At 57.3% G+C, this 22,143-nt stretch overlaps 1 protein-coding gene across 2 annotated transcripts in view; it reads right to left on the bottom strand.

The window, feature by feature from the left end:
* LMX1B (LIM homeobox transcription factor 1 beta) overlaps positions 1 to 22,143 on the bottom strand; it is an 83,941-nt gene that overhangs the window by 54,712 nt on the left and 7,086 nt on the right. The gene's annotated exons all lie outside the window — the stretch shown is intronic.

The raw sequence follows: 22,143 nt of genomic DNA, 5'->3' as shown, positions 1-22,143 counted from the left end.
CCTCCAGCCTGGGCAGGGGAGTTATCTGAGATGCCCCACAGAAGTGTTCCTTCCCCCTGTTTCCTTCTTTTATTCATTCATTCAACAGACCCTCCCCAGTGTCTGTGCTATAATGGGAGACTCTCCCTCCAGGTTATGCCAGGGCAGCAGGGCACAATGGCAAAGCATGACCCGAGCTGGGTCACACAGGCTGAGCGGAGTTCGCCTGGTGAGAGAAGGGGAAAGCTATTTGGTGCAGAGGACAGTGTGGACAGGGGCACAGAGGCATGAAAGAGAGTTGAGTGTCCAGGGAAAGTGAGACTTGGGAGGTGAGAACTGGACATCTGGGGTGGGGCTGAGGGGCTGGCGATGGGACCTGAGGGGTATGTGGCAAGAAAACTATGAAAACCTTGGTATCTGGCATCCAGACCTTAATCTCTCCTGAAGGTGCCAGGAGATCTTAGAACGGCTGGAAGGAGAGGTCGAGAGTATGGGCTCTGGGCCTTCACTTGTCCATTCATGCATTTGTTCAACAATCTTTCTGGGATCTGAGGGGTGCCAGGCCCCGTTACAGCAGCAGACAGACTATGAGCAGGACAGACCCAGCCCTTGCCCTGTCAGGCCTCTGAGGCTGGCTGGGGACACATACATGAACACAATTCGGTGGCATGAGACACAAAAGAAAGCTGTGGAATAATATAATTGTTCTAATTGGAAGGGATGTTGAGGGAAAGCTTTGAGTCGTACTAGGCCCCTAGCCGGAATGTGTCCTCTCTGATCCTCAGTTTCCTCATCCGTAAAATGGGGATAACCATGGTCCCTGCTTCATGGAGTTGTGGGGGAATGCGTGGGAAGTGCTGGCCCAGGGCCTGGCCTGGAGTAGGGACTCGTGAGCGTGAGCTCTTACTGTAACTGCTCACATTTAAGCGGCCAAGAAGCTGGCGGGGCTGGCATTGTGGACAGCAGCCATGCAGAAGATGGACTGGACACGGCAGAAACCTGGGAGAGGTGGCAGGGTTAGAATCCCCCAGGAGGATGGGAAGGACAGCCATTCCTTTCCAAAAGGTACAGAATTCTCCCCAAGACAGAACCCACCCACGGTGTCTGAGCCAGCAGCCCTGTGGATTATGGGGGTAGCCCGGGCCAGGGACAGAAACCAGGGTCAGCTGTGCTGAGGAGGAGGGCCCCAGCTAGGGGGGGACAGCTCTCCCGGCGCAGACATGCCCAGCCTGGCCCTGGGAAGAACGCACTATCAGGCTCGTGGTCAAGACCGGCGCTTCTGAAGCGACACGCACCGGGGTTCCTGTTCTGGCCCTGCCATCACTGTGGCCTCAGGCAGGTGTCGTGAAACTCTCAGAGCCTCAGTCTATGCCTCTGTGAAACGGGGATAACACGATGGTACCTGCGCTTCCTGCGGATGCGATGAGATGATGCATGCAAAGTGCTCAGCGTGCTGTTCGGCACACAGTGGGTGTCCAGTAAAGCGCAGCCGGGTTAGTTCTGCATCTCCACACAACCGGACTCCAGGTCCCCTTGTGCTCCAGGAAAGGGCACCTTCCAAACCAGAACTTGGGGTCTGCAGGCTGCAGGGAGCCTGGACAGACCCTCTGGAAGCCCTGAGGATGAGATCCCTCCTTGCTCTCTGGGCCAGGCTGCCTGGCCTGCCCCGTGGCGCCTGGGAACCCAGGACACAGGAACTCAGTCTACCCGCCTTGGACCATTCTCCCTGCTCACTTCCAGGCACACCACTTGCAAGAGCTTCCTGAGCTTTTCTGGACTCCTTTTCCCCAGAAGATGTTTTTAGAAAATCTAGGGCATTTGCTGGTAGACCAGCCCAAGCTGTCCTGCTACAGGCGGGCAGCTCCCAGCAGTAGGCTCTCCCAGTGTCCTCCATGGCTGTACCCCACTAACCAAGGGCAGAAGGCCCCTCCTGCCCAGAGCTCAGCCTGTGGACTCACTGTCAGGAAAGAAAGTGGCTCAGCTCAGGGGGACTGCCCCAAGGAGGTAAGGGTCCTCCACCTTGCTCCGTGGACCTCAGCTTCCTCTCTGCTCTAGTCCAGCCTTGAAAAGAACCAGCACGGCCTCCAGGAACCCAGGTCTGGGCTATGGGGCAGCCAGGGCCTGCCCTGGCCATGCGCCCATGCCTAGCCTTCCCAAGGAGGCCAGGAAGGAGAGGTGCATGCAGGGGCCGAAGTGGGGACTGCCCTGACCTGAGACTTGGAACTTGACACATTTGGTGAATGTGGCTGAGGCCCCACAAGAACGTGTCACACAGATGACAGGCAGGTCACAAAATCACCCCTGGTCTCAAAGTCCCAGGACTGGTACAGCCCCTGCCCTCAGATACAGGCCACAAAAACTGGTGGCAGTGGTAGGGCTGGCCTCCCTGACCCTGCAGCTGCTCAAAACTGGACAGGGCAGTGACCTAAAGCCACTCAGAGAGGTCTTATGACAAGGCCTACAGGCCACGGGGCTCAGGGCAGCGGGAGCAAAGGACTGCGTGCTGGGCCCTCTGCCTGAGCCCCGGGCACCACCAAGAGCTCCCCTACATCTGAGCCCCAGCTCCCCACACCAGCATCAGAGGTCACCACCCCGAGGCGGGCAGGCACCTGGGCTCCACGGCTCAAAGGGACATCTCGCTTCAACGGACACATCCCTAAACATATACAGGGTGTGTTCTGTTCTCTTCTTTCTATACATTGGACTCTAAAATCTGGGCCATCCCACCACCCGCATTAACTGCGTTAAGAGGAATTATAAAAAGAAATCAAATTTCCCATAGCATTTGAACGCCATTAAAATGCCAAACAATAAACTACCAGGCTGCAAATTAGATCAGTGGAAATATCAAACACATTGAGGTATAAAATCCGTAATTGCATTTAGTGGCAGCCATCCCTGGAGAGGCCCTGCTAAAGATCATCACAGCCCGCATATGAGAAGCTATTGACAGAAGAATAAAAATCGACAGGCCAACCGAATAAACCGCACAGGCGTCATTAAATATTCAGCAACAGAAATTTGACTATCCTGGACCTCTCCCCTTGGTCCCATCCGGAGCCCTTCCCTGCCCAGCTGGGGGCTCAGCCCCTGGCCCGCCCCAGATACCAGAGGAGGGGGTCAAGTGAGGTGGTCGGAAGCGGGCTGAGGCTATAGCAAAAATGGGGGGGGGGGCTCCACCAGGATTATTATTGTTGGGCGGGTGTTATTAGCTTTCACCCTGGAGTAGGTGTCCCCTCCCCCCCCAAGTCTTTAATTAGGTCATTACAGGGGTAATTTCCAGGGAGGTTTTAACTCCTTAGGAGCTGAAGAGCCTCCAGCCTGAGCCACATGCCCGGCAGGGTTTAGGGCTTGGCCCTCCGGGTGGGTAAGAGTGGGGGATGGTCCCTGAATCCGGGGCAAGGCTTTGCTGGGGGCCCTCGGAGGATCGGGTTCACCTGCCCTCCCTCCCCCGCAACAGAGGAGCCTCCCTTGCCCAAACCTGGTGGGCCGGCCCCGGATTCAGGGGAACCCTCATCGGGTAAAGCGGGACCCCAGCCCCGCTGGGCTCCAGCCCACGGGGACCCCGCCCTCCGCAGGGTGGCTCCTGGCTCTGGCCCCCACTCCGCCCAGCCGGCCCTTTGCTCTCCCCTAGCGCCCCTCCTGGTTCTCTCCTCTCCACTCCTCTTTTCCAACCATCTCTCCCTTCCCCTCCTCTCCTCCCGGCCTCTCCTAGTCCCTTCCTCTCCTCATTCCTTTCCTCTCCAATGATCCTCCCAACTCTCTTTCCCCTCCCCTCCCCTCTCTCCTCCCCGGATCTCTCCCCTCCCCTCGCACCTAGGGGCCCCCTGCCATGTATAATGCATGCAGTGGAAGCACCCAATAGGATTAGGCACCTCCGCCCGTCTTTGCGGAGAGAAAGTTTATGTAAATGACTGATGACAGCGCTATTGTGTGAGGAATATCAATGGAGTAATTACAGTTACATCGGGCGCCCGCGCCGCCGGCCCGTGTTAATTTTTCACCGGCTCCCCCGGGAGAGATCGGAGCGCGCTCCGAAGAGCACAGCTAATAATGGGAGCTCGGAGCCGCCGCTGCGCCACGCGCCCTGAGGTCTTTCTGAGCAGACTGCTAAGCACTGGCTGTCTCCCCGGAGAGCCGAGAACAGAGATAAAATGATTAAAAACTGCCAAGCGGGCCTGGCAATCACTCGCTCCGCTGTCAGCCCCAGACAAGACAAATCTCTGCGATTTTTCTCTTCCCTCCTCTCCCTTTGTGAGCCCCTGAGCTGGGACGTGGGGGGCCGGGTGGGGTCAGGGTCACCTCCCTGGGGTGGCCAGGCTGCCGGTGGGGCAGTGGCAGCGGTGGGAGGGCCCTGGCCTCCGGGCCGGGGGTGGGTACTGGGAGCCCTGGAGGCTCAGCCACTCGCCCCACGGGCCCAGCGGCTAGCTCCGCTCGCTCCTCCCGGGGAAACTCGGTCACACCTGTTGGGGGCCACAGGCTGGGGCACACCTGTGAGGACACACACCAGTTGGGGCACATCCACTGGAGTGCACCTGCCGTGACCCACCTTCCAGGGACACCAGCAGGGGCTCACCTGGGCTGGGGGCTCCTTGGGCTTCCAGGCACCTGCCCCCTGCCCCGGCCCTCTGCCGTTTGACCCCTTTCCCTGTGTTTCCAGGCCCTGAGGCCCCAGCCTGGGCACCCTGATGAGGCTCCTTGACCATAGACCCAAAGTAGACCCCCGGGCAGGGCCATGGAACAGGAGGGGGGAGTGTCTGTCTCCGCCCAGGGTCTGGGTCTGACCTCCGGGGAGGGTGTCCCGGTATCCACACCTTTGGCCCGGGAGCTAAGCCTGGGCCCAGCACCTGAGAAGAGAGAGGAGGGAGAGAGGAAGAGGAGGAAGGGGCCTGAGAGGAGCTGCCGACTATTCCCAGCTGGGAAGGGAGTGAGGAGGGCGCCGCCGGCCCGCTGCCGGCAGCCCCAGAGCACCATCCGTCATCACACCCCACCCTCCACCCTCCTGACCCTGACAGAAGTGAGAGGAAATTCTTGCCAAAACCTGGGCTGGGCTCTTAGAGCTGTGGCCATGGACGTCACACACCAGGAGGGGCCATCTGCCGCTCCACCCATCACACCCAACCCCTGTGTCCAAACACACACAGACACACACACACACACGCAGTGCCCTCACTGACATGTGTGTACGCCCTCCCTGTGTCCCGCCATATCAGCCCGCTGTGGCCAACACCCACACCTACACACGGCATCCCCCCGCGAGACACGTGCACACACCACCCGCCATGGAATTACCCATGTCCACACACACACACACGGAGACACACTCGTGGCAGCATGCCCTCCCACGCTGACACACACAGACACAGGCAGACAGGTACAAACATGCGTGTGCACCCTGAGACCTGAGCTCAGTGACACGGGGACGGGTAGGCACACTGTCACGGGCACACAGGACGACGCGCAGGCACACAGCACGCCCAGACGCACAGCAGCACATGCAAGGACACACACACACACACACACACACACACAGGCGGTGTCCCTTCCCACTGCCGGCACGCCGTATGCACTGGCATTCATATGTAAGAGAATAAGCCAGGGTCCCCGAGGAGGCTCAGAGCTTGCCTCTCCAGATGCTGCCTGTGCCAGTGCGCTGCGCCCACCGCCCGCCACCCGCCTGCCATCAGCTCAGCCGCAGGGAGCCAGGCAGGTACTGTGGCGATCAAACTGCTCGGGACAATTTACAGCAGCGATAACCCCTTGATAGATGACATGGCACTAAAGCTAAGCGGAGGCGGAGCTGACAGCCTCTGGCCAGGGATGGGGTGTCAAGACCAGGTGGTATCTACCCGGGCTGGGCCGGTCCCACCAACTGGCCCAAGGCTGTCTGGGGCTCTCTCAGACAGCACAGTTGGACAGAGAGCTGCCACCTCACAAGCTGTCACGTGTGCACATACACAAATAGCCTTGAAAACACACAGGGACCTACCACCATCACTGACGGACTCACACAGATGAATGCCAGGTACATGTACACACAGACGTGGATGCCTGGTGCCTACTGACACGTGTCACCACACATTCACCGAGTCCCCCTCATGGAGCTCAGGTCTCTTGACACCCATGCAGATGCCCGTGGCCATCTGTGCTTACAGCCATCTGCATTCAGGTGTGCACACCTGAACACGGCCTTACAGGGCCCCCTCCCTATGTCCACAGCTTCCTCTCGGGCCTCACCCTTCTCCCCCTGCAAATCACGCAGCCATCAGAGTAAATTTCCTCATTCAAATCTGACCATGACACTGCCCTCCTAGAATCCTCGCATGGCTTCCAGCGGCCCCCCAGTAAAGGCCAGACTCCTAGCACGGCCTTTAATAGCCTTTGTGACCTGACCTCTCCCTGTGCCCCCAGCACGGCCCACCTCCAGGCCCTGGCACATGCTGTACTCCCTGCCCAAAGCTGCTCCCCTCCCCCCTTTACCTGGATAATCCCTCTGCTCTCAGTGCAGACAGCTCTTCCTCCGGGAAGCCCTCCTCCACACCCCCTAGTCTGGGAGAGAAGCCCTGTCTCCAGGGTCTACCACGTCCCACTCTTCCTCCATCAGAGCCTTTCCAAGTTCCTCGTGCCCCGCACCCATTCCTGGGCCGAGGGAGTGAAATGCCTTCCACTGTCCACCACCGAAGGGCTGGCAGCCCACAGGGCAGGTGCTGGCTCAGACTGCCTGGGTTCAAATCAGGCCTTGGGCTCTCCTCCCCTCCTTTCGGGGGGAGGCAGCAACCCACCACACCAAGAGGTACAGCCCCCAGGCCTGAGTCCAAACCACCCACTTCCCAGCTGGGTGACCTCAGGGCAGCCACTTAAAACTCTCTGAGCTCCAGTTTCCTCAGCTGTAACTTCAGAGACTTTTATTATCATTATAATTGTTATTACTGTTATTATTATTACTTTAAAAATAGCAGTTACCATTTCTTCATTTGCTGAAAATCCTGATCTGGGTTTTTGGATTGCCCAATTTGTAGGTAAAGAAACGGCAGTTAAACGGCAGAAAGGAATGCGACCAAGATCAGGACCACCAGGCTCTGAAACACACACTTATTCCTTTGAACCTCCAAGGTTGGTTTTGTTTTTGTTTTTTTTGCGGTACACGGGCCTCTCACTGTTGTGGCCTCTCCCGTTGCGGAGCACAGGCACAGGCTCCGGATGCGCAGGCTCAGCGGCCATGGCTCACGGGCCCAGCCGCTCCGCGGCATGTGGGATCCTCCCGGACCGGGGCACGAACCCGTGTCCCCTGCATCGGCAGGCGGACTCTCAACCACTGCGCCACCAGGGAAGCCCCCTCCGAGGTTTTGATGGGGTCATGTCATCAGCAGTGTGTACAGAATTATTAGTATGGTCGGGGCTTGCCAGCCTCTCTGCCCAAGCAGCCCCCTCAGCCCGGAGCGCCCTCGCCCCAGCATCTCCTCTGATTGCAAGTGGGTTTTCAAAAACTTCTTGTGTCCACCTCCGCCTGTCCCTGCTCCCAATCTCCCCAGTCCCAAGAGTCCACACACCCTCGTCTGTGTGTGAGCCCCAGGAGGTCGTGCCTGTTCCGCATGTGACATGACAGGCGTGGGCAATGAGCGCGCGGATGACAAGCAGTTGACTAAAAGGGGAGTGGAGGGGATGGGGGAGGGCCAGAGGCTGGAGTCAGACCCGGTTGTGATGCAGCCGTGTGGTCTTGGGCAAGTTGCCCACCACTTCTGGGCCTCAGTCTCTTCACCTGTAAAATGGGAATGATAATCACACCTACCTCTCAGGTGTGTCACTGGGCTTCCTAGGGTACATGTGATAAGCTTAGCCAGAGGCTTGCATGTAGCAGGTGCTAGACCTTGAACCAAATCAGCCAAACTGCACTCACTAATCTGAGGGGAGGACAGCCAGGGACAGGGCAGGAAGGGGAGGGGAGGGAGGGGATTCTGTGCTTCACCTTCCACGCCTCCAGGCCTTGGCCCTCACTATTCACTGAGTCTGGAAAGCCTCCCTCCCGCCTCTCCCAGCTCTGTCCACATGTCCCCTGCTTAGTAAAGGCTTTCCCACCTCTCCAGGTAGCATTACTCCAGGTGCCCCATCCCTAAGGACCCTCCCCTCACCACAGCCCTCCACTCACAGGATTATCCTCAGCATCCCTGTCTTTCCCTGGCTCTGTCCCCTGTGAGGCTGGAGCTCCAGCAAGGTCTGGACCAGTTGAGTCACCTCTGTTCCCTGTGCAGGGGTGGGGGTGGGAGCAGAGATGGGGGCTGGCCCTGAGGAGGTGGGAGGGAGGGGAGAAAAGGAGCTCAGTCAGTCTCTGGAGGGCTCAGAGGGGGTAGACTGGCCTTCCTGTGGTTTGTTTTGTTAGAATTCTTATTAATAAAATGACCACAACAACAGCTGTAAGGAAACATTTTTCTTTGCTCTATTTTTTTTTGAGTGATGAGCTTTGTGCTAAGCACTTCACGTCCTCTTATGGTTAATCTTTCCAACGACCTGGAGAGGAGGGAAAGTTGCACCCATTTTACAGGTAAGGAAACTGAGGTTCAGAAAGGTCAAAGGACTCATCCAAGACAGCACTGTCACGGCATTAGGGAGGGCCTGGAGCTTGGCCCTCTGGAGCGCTAATTAAAGGGGCTGTTGTAGTAGGTGGACAACTGAAAAATGTCCTGGGAACAGTCCCTGAGCACCTACTATGTGCCAGGCCTGCTCCTGGCATCTGTACTTGTCTTCCCTTGGTTGGACCCCACTCCACTCAGTTCCCCAGGGCCTGCCTGGCTGGGTCTCCTCCATGCTGTCTGCCCCCTGGGTCATGAACTCCCCAAGGACAAGGCTTGCGTCTGTCTTGCTCCCCAGGCCTTCCCGGTGCCCACGCGGGCCTGGCATGGAAGGGGCTCCACTTTTGATTCTGGAATGCCATCTGTGGAGACTGGACCATCCAGGCCTCTTGACAGAGTCTGGTCACCACTGGGCAAGGAGGCTTTCCTGGTCTTGTGGTCCACCGCAGAGCTTTCTGGATGCCCCCTCACAGCCCACCTGCCAGAGTCAGCTGCTCCTCCCCTGAGTTCCCCTGCGCTCCCCGACCCCAGGTACACCGGGCTGTGATGGTCCGGCTCACCTTGGGTTCATGGTGCCAGCCCAGCCCTGCCTGGAGCAGGGGTCCCTCCGGTTGGATAGGGGGGTGGGCTGGGCTTCCTTCTACCCTCCTTCTCTTCCCCAAACACTCACGGAGCATTTGCTTTCCTGGGATATCACAAACAGGAGCCACAGGGGGATCGGGCATCTCAGAGGCCAAACATGGAGAGACTGAGCTAAGCTGTGTGGCTTTGGACAGCTGGCTTCCCCTTTCTGTGCCTCAGTTTCCACATCTCTGAAATGGGAATAATAACAGACCCTGCCTCATAGACCTGTATGGGTTTAATGAAATCATTCAAGTCCTTAACTCAGTGCCTATGCAGTGTAAAGAAATAAAACCTAAAGCCCTTCACCTCTATCATGCTGTTACGATTGTGTGCAAAGAGGACCACGCTGGGAGCAGACCGCCCTCTAGGAAGAGGGGGAGGGGAAGGGCTCTGCCTACTTCCTGTCTCCTAGAGGGCACAACCCACAGCCTGGGGTTTCAGGGGGAGGGGTTTCTGGCCCGGCCAGAGTTCCTAGGATGGTCAGGTGTCCTCCCAATCCTCCTCCAGATCCACACTGGCTGCCATCCCACCACCATTTAGAGTCGCCCACTGATGCCACTCCACACCAGGCAGCAGGCCGGGCCGCAGGGAGGCTGCACGCATCGAGATGACAGACAACCACAGCTCATTCACTCACTTGGAGACAGACACGGAGCACCTCTCCAGTACCAGGCCCTGTGCCAGGCTTGGGGGTACCTGGGGCAGAGGTTCTCAGACCCCAGTGTGCACAGGCAACCCCAGGGACCAGCTGGGAATGCAGATACACAGGCTTCACCCTGAGAGCTGGAGTAGGAATCCGCATGTTTAACAAGCACTGCAAGACAGACCCGAGCTCCCCTCCAAGGGCAGTGGGGTGGGATGGACAGAGCCAGGGAGACTCTGTGACACTGGTGACTCCTGTGCCAGGCCTTCAGAGGACTTCTCCAGAAGAAGATAGGACGACAGAGGCCAGGGACACATCCTGCAACAACCAGTACAGCTTGAGTAAGACCTAGATGTGGACAAGTGTCTGAGATGTGTGGGAACAGCAGGTGAGCTGGTGGCTGAGGTCAGAGAATGAGAGAAGAGGCAGGGCCTGACTGAGGAAGGCTTTGAAGGCCAAGTTGAGAGCCAGCAGGAAGAAGCCATCTGAGAACAAGCCTCGGGCCAACGGTAGAGAGGGAGGTCTCCTTAATTCCCGTAGGCCTGGTTCTAGCTTGAGCCCTCCCAGGCCTCAATTCCAAGAGCCCAGAGCCTGAGACTTGCGGACTGGGACTAGCTACATAATTTGCAGAGCTCAGCGCAAAACGAAAACGCAGGGCACCTGTTCAAAACATATTAAGAATTTCACGAGGGCGACAGCAGAGCATTAAACCGAGTGCAAAGCCCTCCTAAGTGGAGGGCCCGGTTAACTTGCCCATGAAGCTGGACCTGGCCAGGACCCAGCCAAGTGGCTCACCCTTGCTGTGTCCAGCCCAGAGTGCTCAGAACCTGGGGGTTCCAGTCACCCCAGCTCCAAGCCCCAGGCCCCTCTGACTCTCCCTTTGCCCACCCCCCCTCGGCCCTCAGAGCTGCCTCCTCAAGTTGGCTTGAACCTGTCCCCTCTCTAGTCCCCTCCACTGCCCTCGCCTCCCAGGTGGCAGCAGCCTCCCCCTGCCTGTCTCCAGTCTCCAATCCTGTGCACACGCTGCCGGTGTCATCTCCATAAAGTGCCTCTCCAGTCCTGTCACTCCCCTGTCCAATAACCTTCAATGGCTCCCTCCTGCCCACAGGATAAAATCCAAACCCCGTTGCATAGCTACTGGCCCCCGCCCCACTCTGCAGCCCCAAGTCCCAGCAGCCCCCAGGCAGTCCCTCCAGTCAGACTCACTGTCTCAGCCCACTTTTCTCGGCCCACCAATTTAACCCCTAATATTCCTGCTACCAGTGCCCCTACCTGGAATGCCCTCTCCAAATCCTCCTTGGCGCCAGCCTCTCACCTCACAGGCACCTGCCCAGGGTAACGCCGTACACAGACCCTTGCTGTCTTGCGTGATTAACCAGACCCCTGCTCATTGCCCTTCTCGATAACAAAAACAGCTCACATCTACCAGGACGGCTCTTCGCATGCATCATCTCATTTAATACAACAACCGTAGAAGCTAGGGTTTTGGTTATCCCTGATTTAGCAACAAGAGAAGCTGAGGAACTCAGCTAGAGTTCACAGCTAAAAGAAGGGTCACACAGCTAGAAAAAGGCTGAGCCTGGAATCCAGCCAAGCCAGTCGAGCCACGAGCTAGTCCCCTATACTTTCTTCCAGTACTAACTGAGCACCTACTACATGCCATGCCCTGTTCTAGCCGAGGCATGGTGCACACAATGAACTCTGGGGCAAAGAGACTGCCTGATACGTATATCCATAGCCAGATGCCTGTTTAGACCCAACACAAAGGACTATGGGAGCATCAGTAACAATATCAGCAAGAGCCACACACATAACCTGAGGACGTTTCACCTGCTTTTGCCTTTAAAATCTCATCATCACCCTAAGGCAGGTGCTTGGTCCTCAACAGACTTTGAGGGAACTGAGGCACAGACAGGGAAAGCACCTAACCCAGTGTCACACAGCCAGTAAGTGGCAGAGCCTAGATCGAACTCTGAACCCTGAAGCTCCAAAGCACTGGCATCTTTCCTCTGTCTACTTGGTTAAGAGTCTGGTTAAGTTCTCGGCCTCCCAAGGAATCAGTTCTGGGGTCACAAAATCAGAGAAGAGGCCAACATTTCCAGGCACAGGGACTGTGCTGACATGATTTCTACTTAACTCTGCCCCCACCCCCAGGACACCCATTGAGCCCAGGAGCTCTCTGAGGGCAGGGTAGGTCTGCCCCATCCTGGCCCAGCTTAGCCAGGACCTGGCTGAGCAACTAAAAGGCCCCTAGCTGGGTTCCTGGTAACCAGCTGCCCAGGTGCAGCCGTCTCTTACCTAATACCCCTCCTGACTTCCTGCCACTGAGGAGTCACCAAGCAGGGCACGTGGTTGATTCCGTGACACTCCCTGTGCCCCAGGGCAAGATGTTTCCTTTTATAAGTTATTATTATTATTACTATCATTACGGTTATTTTCATTTAAATCTTTGATGTCGGGGAGGCGTTTCTCTGCAGAAACAGAGCATGTCTGTGGGAGCGTGGCACCTCGATGACTGGCTTGAACTCTTGCCACGTGGGACGGCTGGACCAGTGGGCGGCCTGCTCCATCCTCCTCCAGGGGTCTGTGCTGCTCACTTATCAGGCTGACATCCCACAGGGAGGCTGCCGCCCTGCCCGCCCCTCCGGCTCCAGGCCTGCCGACTGGAACCAGACCTGGAGGGGTGGGCGGGCAGGGACAAGTGGGAGGGGGCCGGGCCCTCACCGCAGGCCCCTTTGCAGTTCAAAGTGACAGGCTCAGGCGGCTGTCCCCTTCAAAGGGCAGACAGAGCCTGCCCAGAGCTGCTGTACCGGCAGCCCAAGCCCAGGAGGCAGGACAGGAGTAAAGGCAGCCCTGGGAGAGCTGGCAGGGATCCCATCCATGGGCTGGGCCTGCTCCCCTGTCCCCTTGCCTAGAGCAGGAGGGCACACCCTGGCCGGCTGTATCTTGCAGTGTGACACTGGGAAGCACCTTCCCTCTGGGAACCGCCCTGCTGTCACTGGGTGTTTGCAAAGCACTCAGAAGGCACTCGGGGACGGTCATGCGTGATGCTGACAGTGCTGACGGTGAAGATGGTGAGTCAGTCTCTCTGAGAAACACCGCCTCAAAGCCGGAACACCGGAGTGTGATTCTCCTCAGCTGCTCGCTAGCTGTGTGACCCAGGGCAGGTCACTTAAGTTCTCTGTGCCCTGGTTTCCCCATCGGCAAGGGGAGGCTAGGATGGGATGATGCCATGCCCGCTCAGCATGAGGCAGGTCACAGACAGGCTTCTCCCATCATGGCCAAAATATGCCCCACCTACTGCCAGGACAGCTGTTCAGCCCAAGTGAGACCCATCAAGAAGGTCGGTCCCAAAGCTCCCCCGAGCCCGGGTCCCTCAAGGCTGAGGAACAGTCAAGTCTTGGCACCTATAGATGCTGGCTACATGCTGGTGCAGCTCCCCACTGGCTATGTGACCCTGGGTACGTGGTTTCACCTCTCTGAGCCCCAGTTCTGTCACCTGGAAATCTGGGTAAACAACAGACCTTTTAAGAATTCTCACTAAGGTCTGGGGTGCCGAGGGCTTAGCCCTGAGCCTAGACGTAACATGTGCCCAGGATAGACGGTAGCTCTTATGGCTACCTGAAGCTGCGTGACCTTGGGGAAAACTGTTGCACCTCTCAGGTCAAGACTGCGAAATGGGAAATGATGATAAGAATACCTGCCACGGGGCAGTGAGAAGATTCAATGAGCTGATCCCCCTGAAACCTTTACCACAGGCAGCATGCTATGAACACTGGCCTTTAATTATGAAGTATCCATTCAACAAACAACATTTAGCCTGGGGCCAGGCCACCACCAGGGCACAGAATGCAGCAAGGGGCCACAACCTGCCTCCCAAAGGGCTGCTGAACGTTTTCTCCTGACAGAATGCCTGGGCTCCAATCCCAGTTCCACTTGCTAGCTGTGTGACCTTGGGCAAGTTACTCAACCCCTCAGTGCCTCTTGCCTTATCTGAAAATGAAAATAATAACAGTACCCCTGTCATATCTCTGGAAAGAATGTGAGGGGCTTAGAACAGCGCCTGAGGAACCACAACCCCTCAACAAGCATCAGCTGTGATTATTACTGTTGCTGCCGCTATTGTGTGCTGTCTGGGCTGGGCCTGCCCGTCAGCAAGCCCCCTGCAGCCAGGCCCCCTTCTGCAGCTCACAAACTTGGGAAGTGTTAGCTCCTGAGAGGAGCTCCGAGTACCCTGCAGAACAGATGCTTCTGTGGGCTTCCTCCCTGGTCTGTTTCCCCAGCAGCTGGAACACTTAGGAAAAAAAGCTCCCAGCCTGCTGGGCTTGTCAAAGCAGGGCCAGATTTACTAGAACCAGGCTTGGACGGTAATTTTGCGGTCATAACAACTATTTTCTTTACATGCTGCTATAGAAAGGGGAGCCCCCGGCTTTAAAAAAAAAAAAAACCTAATTGAAGACACCATCGAGCGTAAATATGCTGGAGTTTTTAATAAAAACATGATGGAAGAAAACATTCAAAGCTCAATAATCAGAAGCAATTTGCGTTGTGAGGGGAGATGTGTCATTCCCCCCCCCCGCCCTTGGCTGTGCTCAGCGCGGGACTGGCTCTGGGGCTGGCAACTTTAGACCTATGGCAAAAATAATGAACAGCAGTGAGGCTCGGAGATAGCCTGAAAAATATCCTGGAAAAGAAAAACATATGCCAAAGAGTGTGGTGCAAAAGTCATATTTCATGCCTGACTTTAGAGAATGTTAATAAGGATTAGAACCATACTCCAACAGAACAACTATCAGTCAAGACGGGTAATTAATTCTGCTTCAGATCTCTGCTTGGGAAAATGAAAGCGGTAAGTGTTACTTCACAGCATAGAGATCCCACCGCACTAGAACAACTCAAAGAACTTCCAGAGCTGTGTCCTGATCCCAGCTGAAAGGAACCTGCCTGTCGCTGGCAGTCTCTCCTGATCCGTTGCGGTGTAGATTTGGGGATCTTTTCCGAATTGTAACAATATCAAACTCTTTTTTAATTTCAGGATTGGTTAATAAATATGATTAAGATAACACGTCCCAAACCACATGTCCTCTGTTCGGCCTCCAACATGTGGAGGACAGATGTGTCTTCCGTGCACAGATGACCCAGTCGGCTGCTCCCCCAAGGCAGGGACCCTGGGAGACGGAGCCCTGAGAGGTCCTGGCAGCCCAGTGGCCCTCTGTGGCCCTGGCCAGGCTGCTGGCCTCCCTGTGACCTGCTGTAGGGAAGAAGGGCCAAGCCCAGGGGGTCTGGGAGCCTGACACTAAGAGGATGGAGAGGTGGTGGGACGTGGCGCTGTGCTCACCTGGCTCTTGTCCCTCAGTGTCCCAATTGAGAAGATAAAATTCCCAAACCCACATGCTATACAGAAAGCTCGCAGAATCATTTCATCATGGAGGCCTGTTACCCCCTCTCAAGAACCAGAATCATAGGACCCTCCCCTCTCGGTGACCTCAGCCCAGGGGGACAGACTAGGTCACTGATAAAGTCAGAGTTTGGAAGAGGGTTCTAGAAAGAATTGTGGAGTTGCCACATAGACTCCTAACCTGGCAGAGGGCAGACTGAGGTTCCTGCTTCTGTTCCGCTACAACTAAGATTTGGGGCAAGTCCTGGCTACACCTGGGCCCCACTTTTCCCATTTCTACAAGGATCTTGAAGAGGCCTTCAGCTGGGACATTCTAAACCAGCCCAAGGTCCTGGTGGTGGGTGTGGCCCTGGTCCTCCGAGGTCCCTGGAGGACAAGGAGAAGCCAGGTCCTGGAGACCAGGGTAGGGAAGCCAGGGCCATGCTGCTATCCACAGCAGGACTCCAGCTCTGGGGGTGGGAGGCAGCAGGCTCAGAGCCAAGGCTGGTGTGGGTAAGCACCTCTCCCACCCCAACCAAACAGGGCCCTGCCCCCAGAGCAAGGCTCTGGGCCAAGGTAGGAGTGAGCCTCTGTCTTAGCTTTCCCTTGGAGCTAGGAGGGAGGAAGGAGTTAGCCCAGGCCAGGCAGAAGGGCTAAGGGTGCAGAGAGAGGAAGGGCATTCTACATTAGTGGTAGAATGAATGAATGAGTGAATGAATGTCAGAGAGAGAAGACGGCTTCCCAAACCCATCACAGCAGGCAGGCAGAAGACAGGGCACCTCCTGGAGAGGAAAAAGGCTACTAAATGGTCCCTTGGGGAGGGGCACTATGACCTGGATGAGCCCCAGCTGCTGCAGGGCAGGGGTGAGGTAAATTCTGGCCTCTTGGAAGAGGCGGGAGGGTCTCCTTTCAAGATCACTCCCTTCTCCGAGGCTACTCAGGAGGTCAGGCTCCACCTGAGCTGGATGGGGTCAGGACTGCCTGGTGGAAGAACTGTGTCCCTGGCCGCCTGGCCTTCTTTCAGCTGGGGCCCACTGGCCATCGACTGCTGCGTGTCTGGCCCCCTATTACCGCTCAGGCCCTGGCCTCCCTGTAAGACCCCAGGCCTCTCCCCTGCCGAGGAGCCCAGGCTAGCGGGCAGACGCTGCGAGCCCAAGGCTGGCCCGGCCCGGCTGATATGAACCATCTGCGTTGTCTTAGGCCGCCCCTCTGCCCACTGTCCCTCTGAACTCGGCCGGTTCCCGCGGGCCTTTTGATGCCTCGCAGGGTCACAGACCCCCGCACACAAATCACCGCCGCGGGGCTGGGGGTGGGGCGGAGGCGCTGAAACCTAATCCGCAAAGTTTGCTCTGCTGCCGCCGGCTCGCTCCTTCCCTCCTTCACTCGACCACCAACCCCCCTTTCCAAACAAGGCTTATTTTTCTTGCCAAAAAAACAAAGTTGGTATCAAGTGTTTCGAGGGAGAAAGTCTCTCCCCCGCCTGCCCCCGGCCTGGAAGGAAGGGCCAGAGATGCTGGCTGAGCCCAGGACTGCGGAGGGGGCTCCGGGAGAGCACGGGCGGGAGGTGAGCTCCGGATTCCCCAGGTCCGTTGGTCCCCTTCCCAGCTCCGGCGGGTCCCCATGCCCTGCTTAAGAGCCTCAGACCCGACTGTTTTTGACCCTGCCCTGTCCCCCTGGTTGTCCCCTGCCCAGATGGGGCTCCCTCCTTGGGGCTCTCTGTCCCAGAGTGGCCAGAGAGGGAAGCATCACTTCCTGCCCCTTCTCCCTTCCCATAAAATAGCCCTTGCCTGTCGCTTTTACGAGGTGACACCCTGCTTTCAGCCCGATCCTCCCCACGCCCGGAGCCTGGGCTCGAGAGGGAGGAGACTGCGTGCAGTCAGGCATCTCTGGAGCGCTCCCAGGGCGCACTGGGGTCCCCGGGAGGCTGCCCCGGAGCATAGCCTAAGAGCTTTAAAAGGAGGCCAAGGAGTCGGGTGTATTAGAGACAAATTCCTACGAAGTCCCCCCTCCAACTCCGTGGACTCCGGGGCTTTGGGTCTGAGATCCTAGAAGCCGGGCGGGAGGTCGCCGGCCTGGTCCTCTGGAGGGGGTAGCGGAGCCCTGGGGGTGCGCGGGTTTCATTTGCTGGGTGTTGGTTTTGCTTTTGGTTTTTTCAGCCTGTGCAGCGACCCGGAGTCGTGCGCGGCGGCTTCTCGACACCCGCGTCTTCCCACGGTGCCCGGAGGCGAGTGCCAGCGACAAAGGTGCGCGCCCGCGGCGCCCGCTGTGGGGCTGGAGTTCTAGTTGTCGGAGCTGGCAGCCAGGGCTCGGGCAGGGAGGCGACCTTGAGGGCCTGGTTGGTAGACCTGCCTGGATCTGGGCGGCCCGAGCGCCGCAGTAAAGATCCGCACACTGTGGGACAGGGGTGGCGGCGGCGGCGGCGGTGGCGAGAATAGAGGCGCCACTGGCCCAGCAGAGAAGCAGGTTTCTGCAGGGGTTGAACAAAGGAATTCGCCCTCGAAGAAAGGGGCCCAGCGAGCGGCCGGGAATGGTCAACTCGCAGGAGTACCAGCATGGCGACAGCAATCCCAGGGATCCAACGAAATCCGCCCCGCCGAGGACCCCAGGCTGGCATCTCCATTCGACCTCTCCCTGCTTCTCAATCCTGCTTTAATGGGGATGGTGGGTGTGCACTACCCAGTGCCACTTCTCCTGGGAAAAGGGGTCAGATGGGGCCTGTGCTCTCCATCAGTGGAGGCAAAAAACCCCACCAACCTGTATCCTCTGTATCCTGAGTCCTCTGCCCCATTTTCCAGAAGCTGACAATTGAGGCTCCTCCAAAGCGATCCCTTCCCCCACCTTTGGTGCAACGCCTGGCGGCCCGGGAAACCCAAGCGCGATGGGAAATGAAAGGCACGGGGCGGGGGGGGGGGGGCCAGGGTTAGAGCCCCCCTCCTCCCTGAGCCCTCGGAAGGGGTGGAGGGGACACGGTTGTAAGGTGCTCGGCTTCTTTTCTCTGCTTGACATGAATAAGGGGATTAGGACGGCAAGTTTCCGTCGTTCACTCCGTCGGACAAAGGGCCCCGCGGTTTGAGCGGCGCAGCCTCTGATTAAACGACAGAGCCCTGTCACTCAGCACCATCCTAGGTACTTGTGTTCGTGACATAATCTTATTAGAAGATAAAACCGGCGAAATCCTTTTCATAATGAAAAGTTACATTTAATGGCTGGACTCGCCCCCCACTCCCTCCCCGGACCCTGCTCGCCTCCCCCCCGTTGCTGTTGGATATGGCTCGCCTGTAATTGGCATTTAAAGCACCAAGTCCGGGAGAAAAACGGGGTTTAGGGTTTTTGTAATCCCCCTAAACTGTCTTTGTTCGAAATCTCCACAGATACAAGTCTGTTAAGAGTAAATATTTGTGGATTGATACAACCCCATTTCCCCCCTGCAAACCGAATCTGAAAAAAAATCCGCCCTCCCGCCGTGGTGCGGCGGGGGCGCCGGAGGGAGGGGGCTGGGTCGGCCCCAGTGTCCGCGCCGGGAACTCGGCTCTCCGGGCGCCTCGCCGCCTCCAGGAGTTGAGGGACTTTGCACATTTCTCAGGCGGGAAAAAGGTCTTAGACTCTTTTTTTCAATTTTCTATTCCCTCGATAAACAAACCTCCCGATCTCGCCGCTTTGGGGCCTGCCCGAGGGGGTCGATCGGAGGGCTTGGGGAGGGGCGAGGGCTTTGCTCAATTCCGAATGAAAATGCGAACTCTCTCCGCCAGCCTTGCTCCCTTCCAGAGCGTTTAAGTGGCTCGGAGGGAACTCCCGGGCCGCGGGAGGCCCCGCCCTGCAGAGCTCCCCGAGTCCAGCCCAGGAGAACACCCGCAGCCGCCAAGGGCCCCCGCAACGACAAAGAGCCCCGAAGGCTGCCTCGGGGGTCCCGGGCTCCCGGCTCCAGCCCAGCCCGTCCCGGGATCGGATTCCTTCATAAATCAGCGGCTGGGTGAAAGGGCTGCGCTTTAGAAAGGGCAGGACCGTGTGCGCGTATTAGAGCCCCCGGTTCCCAAATCCGGGCTAAACCCCTGGTGACACCGAAATTCATCAACCGCCGCTGGCGCCCGCGGCTCGACCAAGGAGCCCGGGAGCCAAGGAGCCTGTGCACGGCGCTGCCCCACTCGGGGGTGAAGGAGAACGAAGAGCAGGAACCCTCCGAGAGGTGGGCCTGGAGGAGAACGCGGGTGGAGACCGCCGAGAGCCCTCCCGCCCGCGCGCCGGAGGGGGGGGCGCTGAAGGAAGCTCCCTACCCGGAGAAAGGCAGTTATTCTAAACTTTTTCCTTCTCTGGCAAGGACTGGCCTTACTGGGGGCGTTCCGGCGGGAAAAGGGCAGTGATCCCCCCACCCCCTGCACACACACACCCACCCTTCCACGCTGGGTGCTCTAGGGAGAATCACTACGACTGTCCAAAGTGGGAATCTGGGGCTTCCGGAAGTAAGGGGGTGGCTCCCATCCGCTTTGGCAGTTAGACCTGCTGCGGGTGGGGGGAGAATCTGCTACAGGAGTAACTTCGGATCTGAGGGAAGTGACTTAACTCCCTCAGCCTGGGTTTGCTCACCTACACATGGAGCTAGAGCAAAAAAGGTCAGTGCACATCCAGGCACTGGAGAAACACCCATTCCTTTCCTTCTAGGTGCACTGCTGTGGCTTGCCCCTCTGGGCTTAGTGAGGCTCTGCTCTGCCCGTTCACATCTACACCGGCCACGCTCAAGAATCTGTTGGGGAAAATTGGGGACTTACGTGCTTCAGGAGTGACGGGGGCCCATCCACAGGCTGCTGGCTGCCCGCCTCCAAGGACCAGTTTCTGACAGCCAGACCTGCCCCATTCCTTTTGCAAGGAAAAAATTCAAAAACACCAGCCTAGACCCGGGTGAGGAGCGAGAGGGTGGGCAAGGCTGCTCCAGGAGGCCTGTTGAGGAGGCTCCACTCTCTGGGCCTCCCACTCAGGGCAGACAATGCATTCCTGCCGGGCAGGGAGCCTCCGGCTTACTTCCCAGGCAGGCAGGAAGGAAACATACATTGACTGAATGCCGAACGAAGCCTGGCATCTTTGGGTTTCACTTTGCTCTGAGCAGCCCTGTGAGATTGGGATTATCACCCCTGTTACACAGAGACAGAAACTGAAGCTTGGGAAGAGGCACCAGCTTCCCTAAATGCCCTTGGCCTGTGTCACTGGGAGCCAGAGACATTTTCAATCCAGATCTGTAATTGCAATCTTGCTGTTTCCTTTGAGAAAATGTGGTCCGCTCAGAGGGCCCTCCTTTTAGAGGAGGTGGTCCCAGAGCACCGTGGTCCTCTCCATCTCCACAGGCTCGGGCAACTCCAGGCCTGGGCGGGTGCCCACACCCAGCCAGCCCAGCAACTATGGCAATTCAGGAGTCACGTGACGACAGTCACTGAGTCTTGGAGGATAGCAGGAGGCGGGAGGGGGGAACAGCAGTCACACCCGGCTCCTCCCCTCTCACCATCGTCGCTGCTGCAGCACCGGCAGAGGCACCTGGGGGTGGGGAGGCACCTCTGGCAGCACGGTGTTCCAGCACGCTCACTCATCTTCCTGCACCTAGCCAGCTGCTCGGTGGTCTCCTGACTCCTGTCGGCCCTGGTGGGCACCTCTGATGCTCTGGGCAGCCTACAGGACCCTCCCCGCTGGCAACCAGCTCACAGTTCCCGAGGAAACCTCTTACAGCACGGCCGGCTAGGAAGCAGCAAACATCTTTGTTTCTTCTGGAACCAGATTCCAGGAACCGGGTTTCCCCCCCCCACTTCACCAAGTGCCAGGCCAGCCAGGTGCTCCGCCGTCAGCCGGCGCACTTGGTCCAGGTCTGGGCCTGGCTCCCAATTGGGACAAAGCCCCCTCCCCCCAGACCCCTATACTCCCCCACCTCCCTTCAGCGCTCCGGGGTCCACCAGGCAGGTCCAGCAGCTGCCCGTCAAGAAGCTGAACAGAAATGGATACAGGGACTTCCCTGGTGGCACAGTGGTTAAGACTCCATGCTCCCAATGCAGGGGGCCTGGGTTCGATCCCTGGCCGGGGAACTAGATACCACATGCATGCCACAACTAAGACCCGGTGCAACCAAATAAATAAATAAATATTAAAACAACAAAAAAGAAATGGATACAATATTGCCCCAGAAATAACAAAGGAAGGGCCCACGCAGGAATTTATTTGTACTGATCAGGCCGGGGAAAGGTAAAGGGCAGCGAGGAAGTGCTGTCAGCCAGGCCTGAAACTCAAGAAAGTTGCCATTCGGAGCACAGTGGCCCCTTATACCCCTCCACTGCCAACACTGCAGTAGTTAAAGCAAACACTGGCCCTTCACGGCCCTGTCAGTTACACCTTCCCCCCGAAAATTACACAAACTTTGAAAGATTTTTCTGAGAGAAGATGGATGCTTCAGGCGACTTGAGGTCAAGGCTAGGCTGTTTAAAGTATATTATTAACAAATAAACATTTACTGCACACACAAAAAAAAAAGAGAAAAAAAAAAAGGAGAAAAACTCTATAGGCCACCGGGGAACCAAATCATGTTGCTTTTGGCTTCAAATGACAGGAGACATTTATGACATGAATGGAGAACACCAGCCGGTTGATGAAATGGCAAACGTCTGCCACTTCGCTTCCTCTGCCTTCGTGAATCAACTTTTTCAAATATGGTTTTCAGCCTTGCCTTCCCCTCAATACCACCGCCTCCCCACTTCTGACTGCAGTGGCAATAAATGTATATAATTTTGGTTTTGCTCTCTGCTGCCATCAGCACAGAATCTGGGGGTTGGAGAGGGCTGGGTCAGCCAGAGAGCCAAGGGCCTTGGGTCCTCCTGCACCCTCAACTGAATGACAGCTCACAGGAGCTCCCTGGATGAGTGGACCACCCCTCTCTTCTTCCCTCCCCTGAAGCTGGGGCCTGAATGTGGCGTCCAACAAATTGG

This window comes from Tursiops truncatus, chromosome 6 (assembly GCF_011762595.2).
Source record: "Tursiops truncatus isolate mTurTru1 chromosome 6, mTurTru1.mat.Y, whole genome shotgun sequence".
In the NCBI taxonomy this organism is placed as follows: Eukaryota; Metazoa; Chordata; class Mammalia; order Artiodactyla; family Delphinidae; genus Tursiops; species Tursiops truncatus.
Note: the sequence above shows the minus strand (reverse complement) of the source record. Positions and strands in the feature narration are given on the sequence as shown.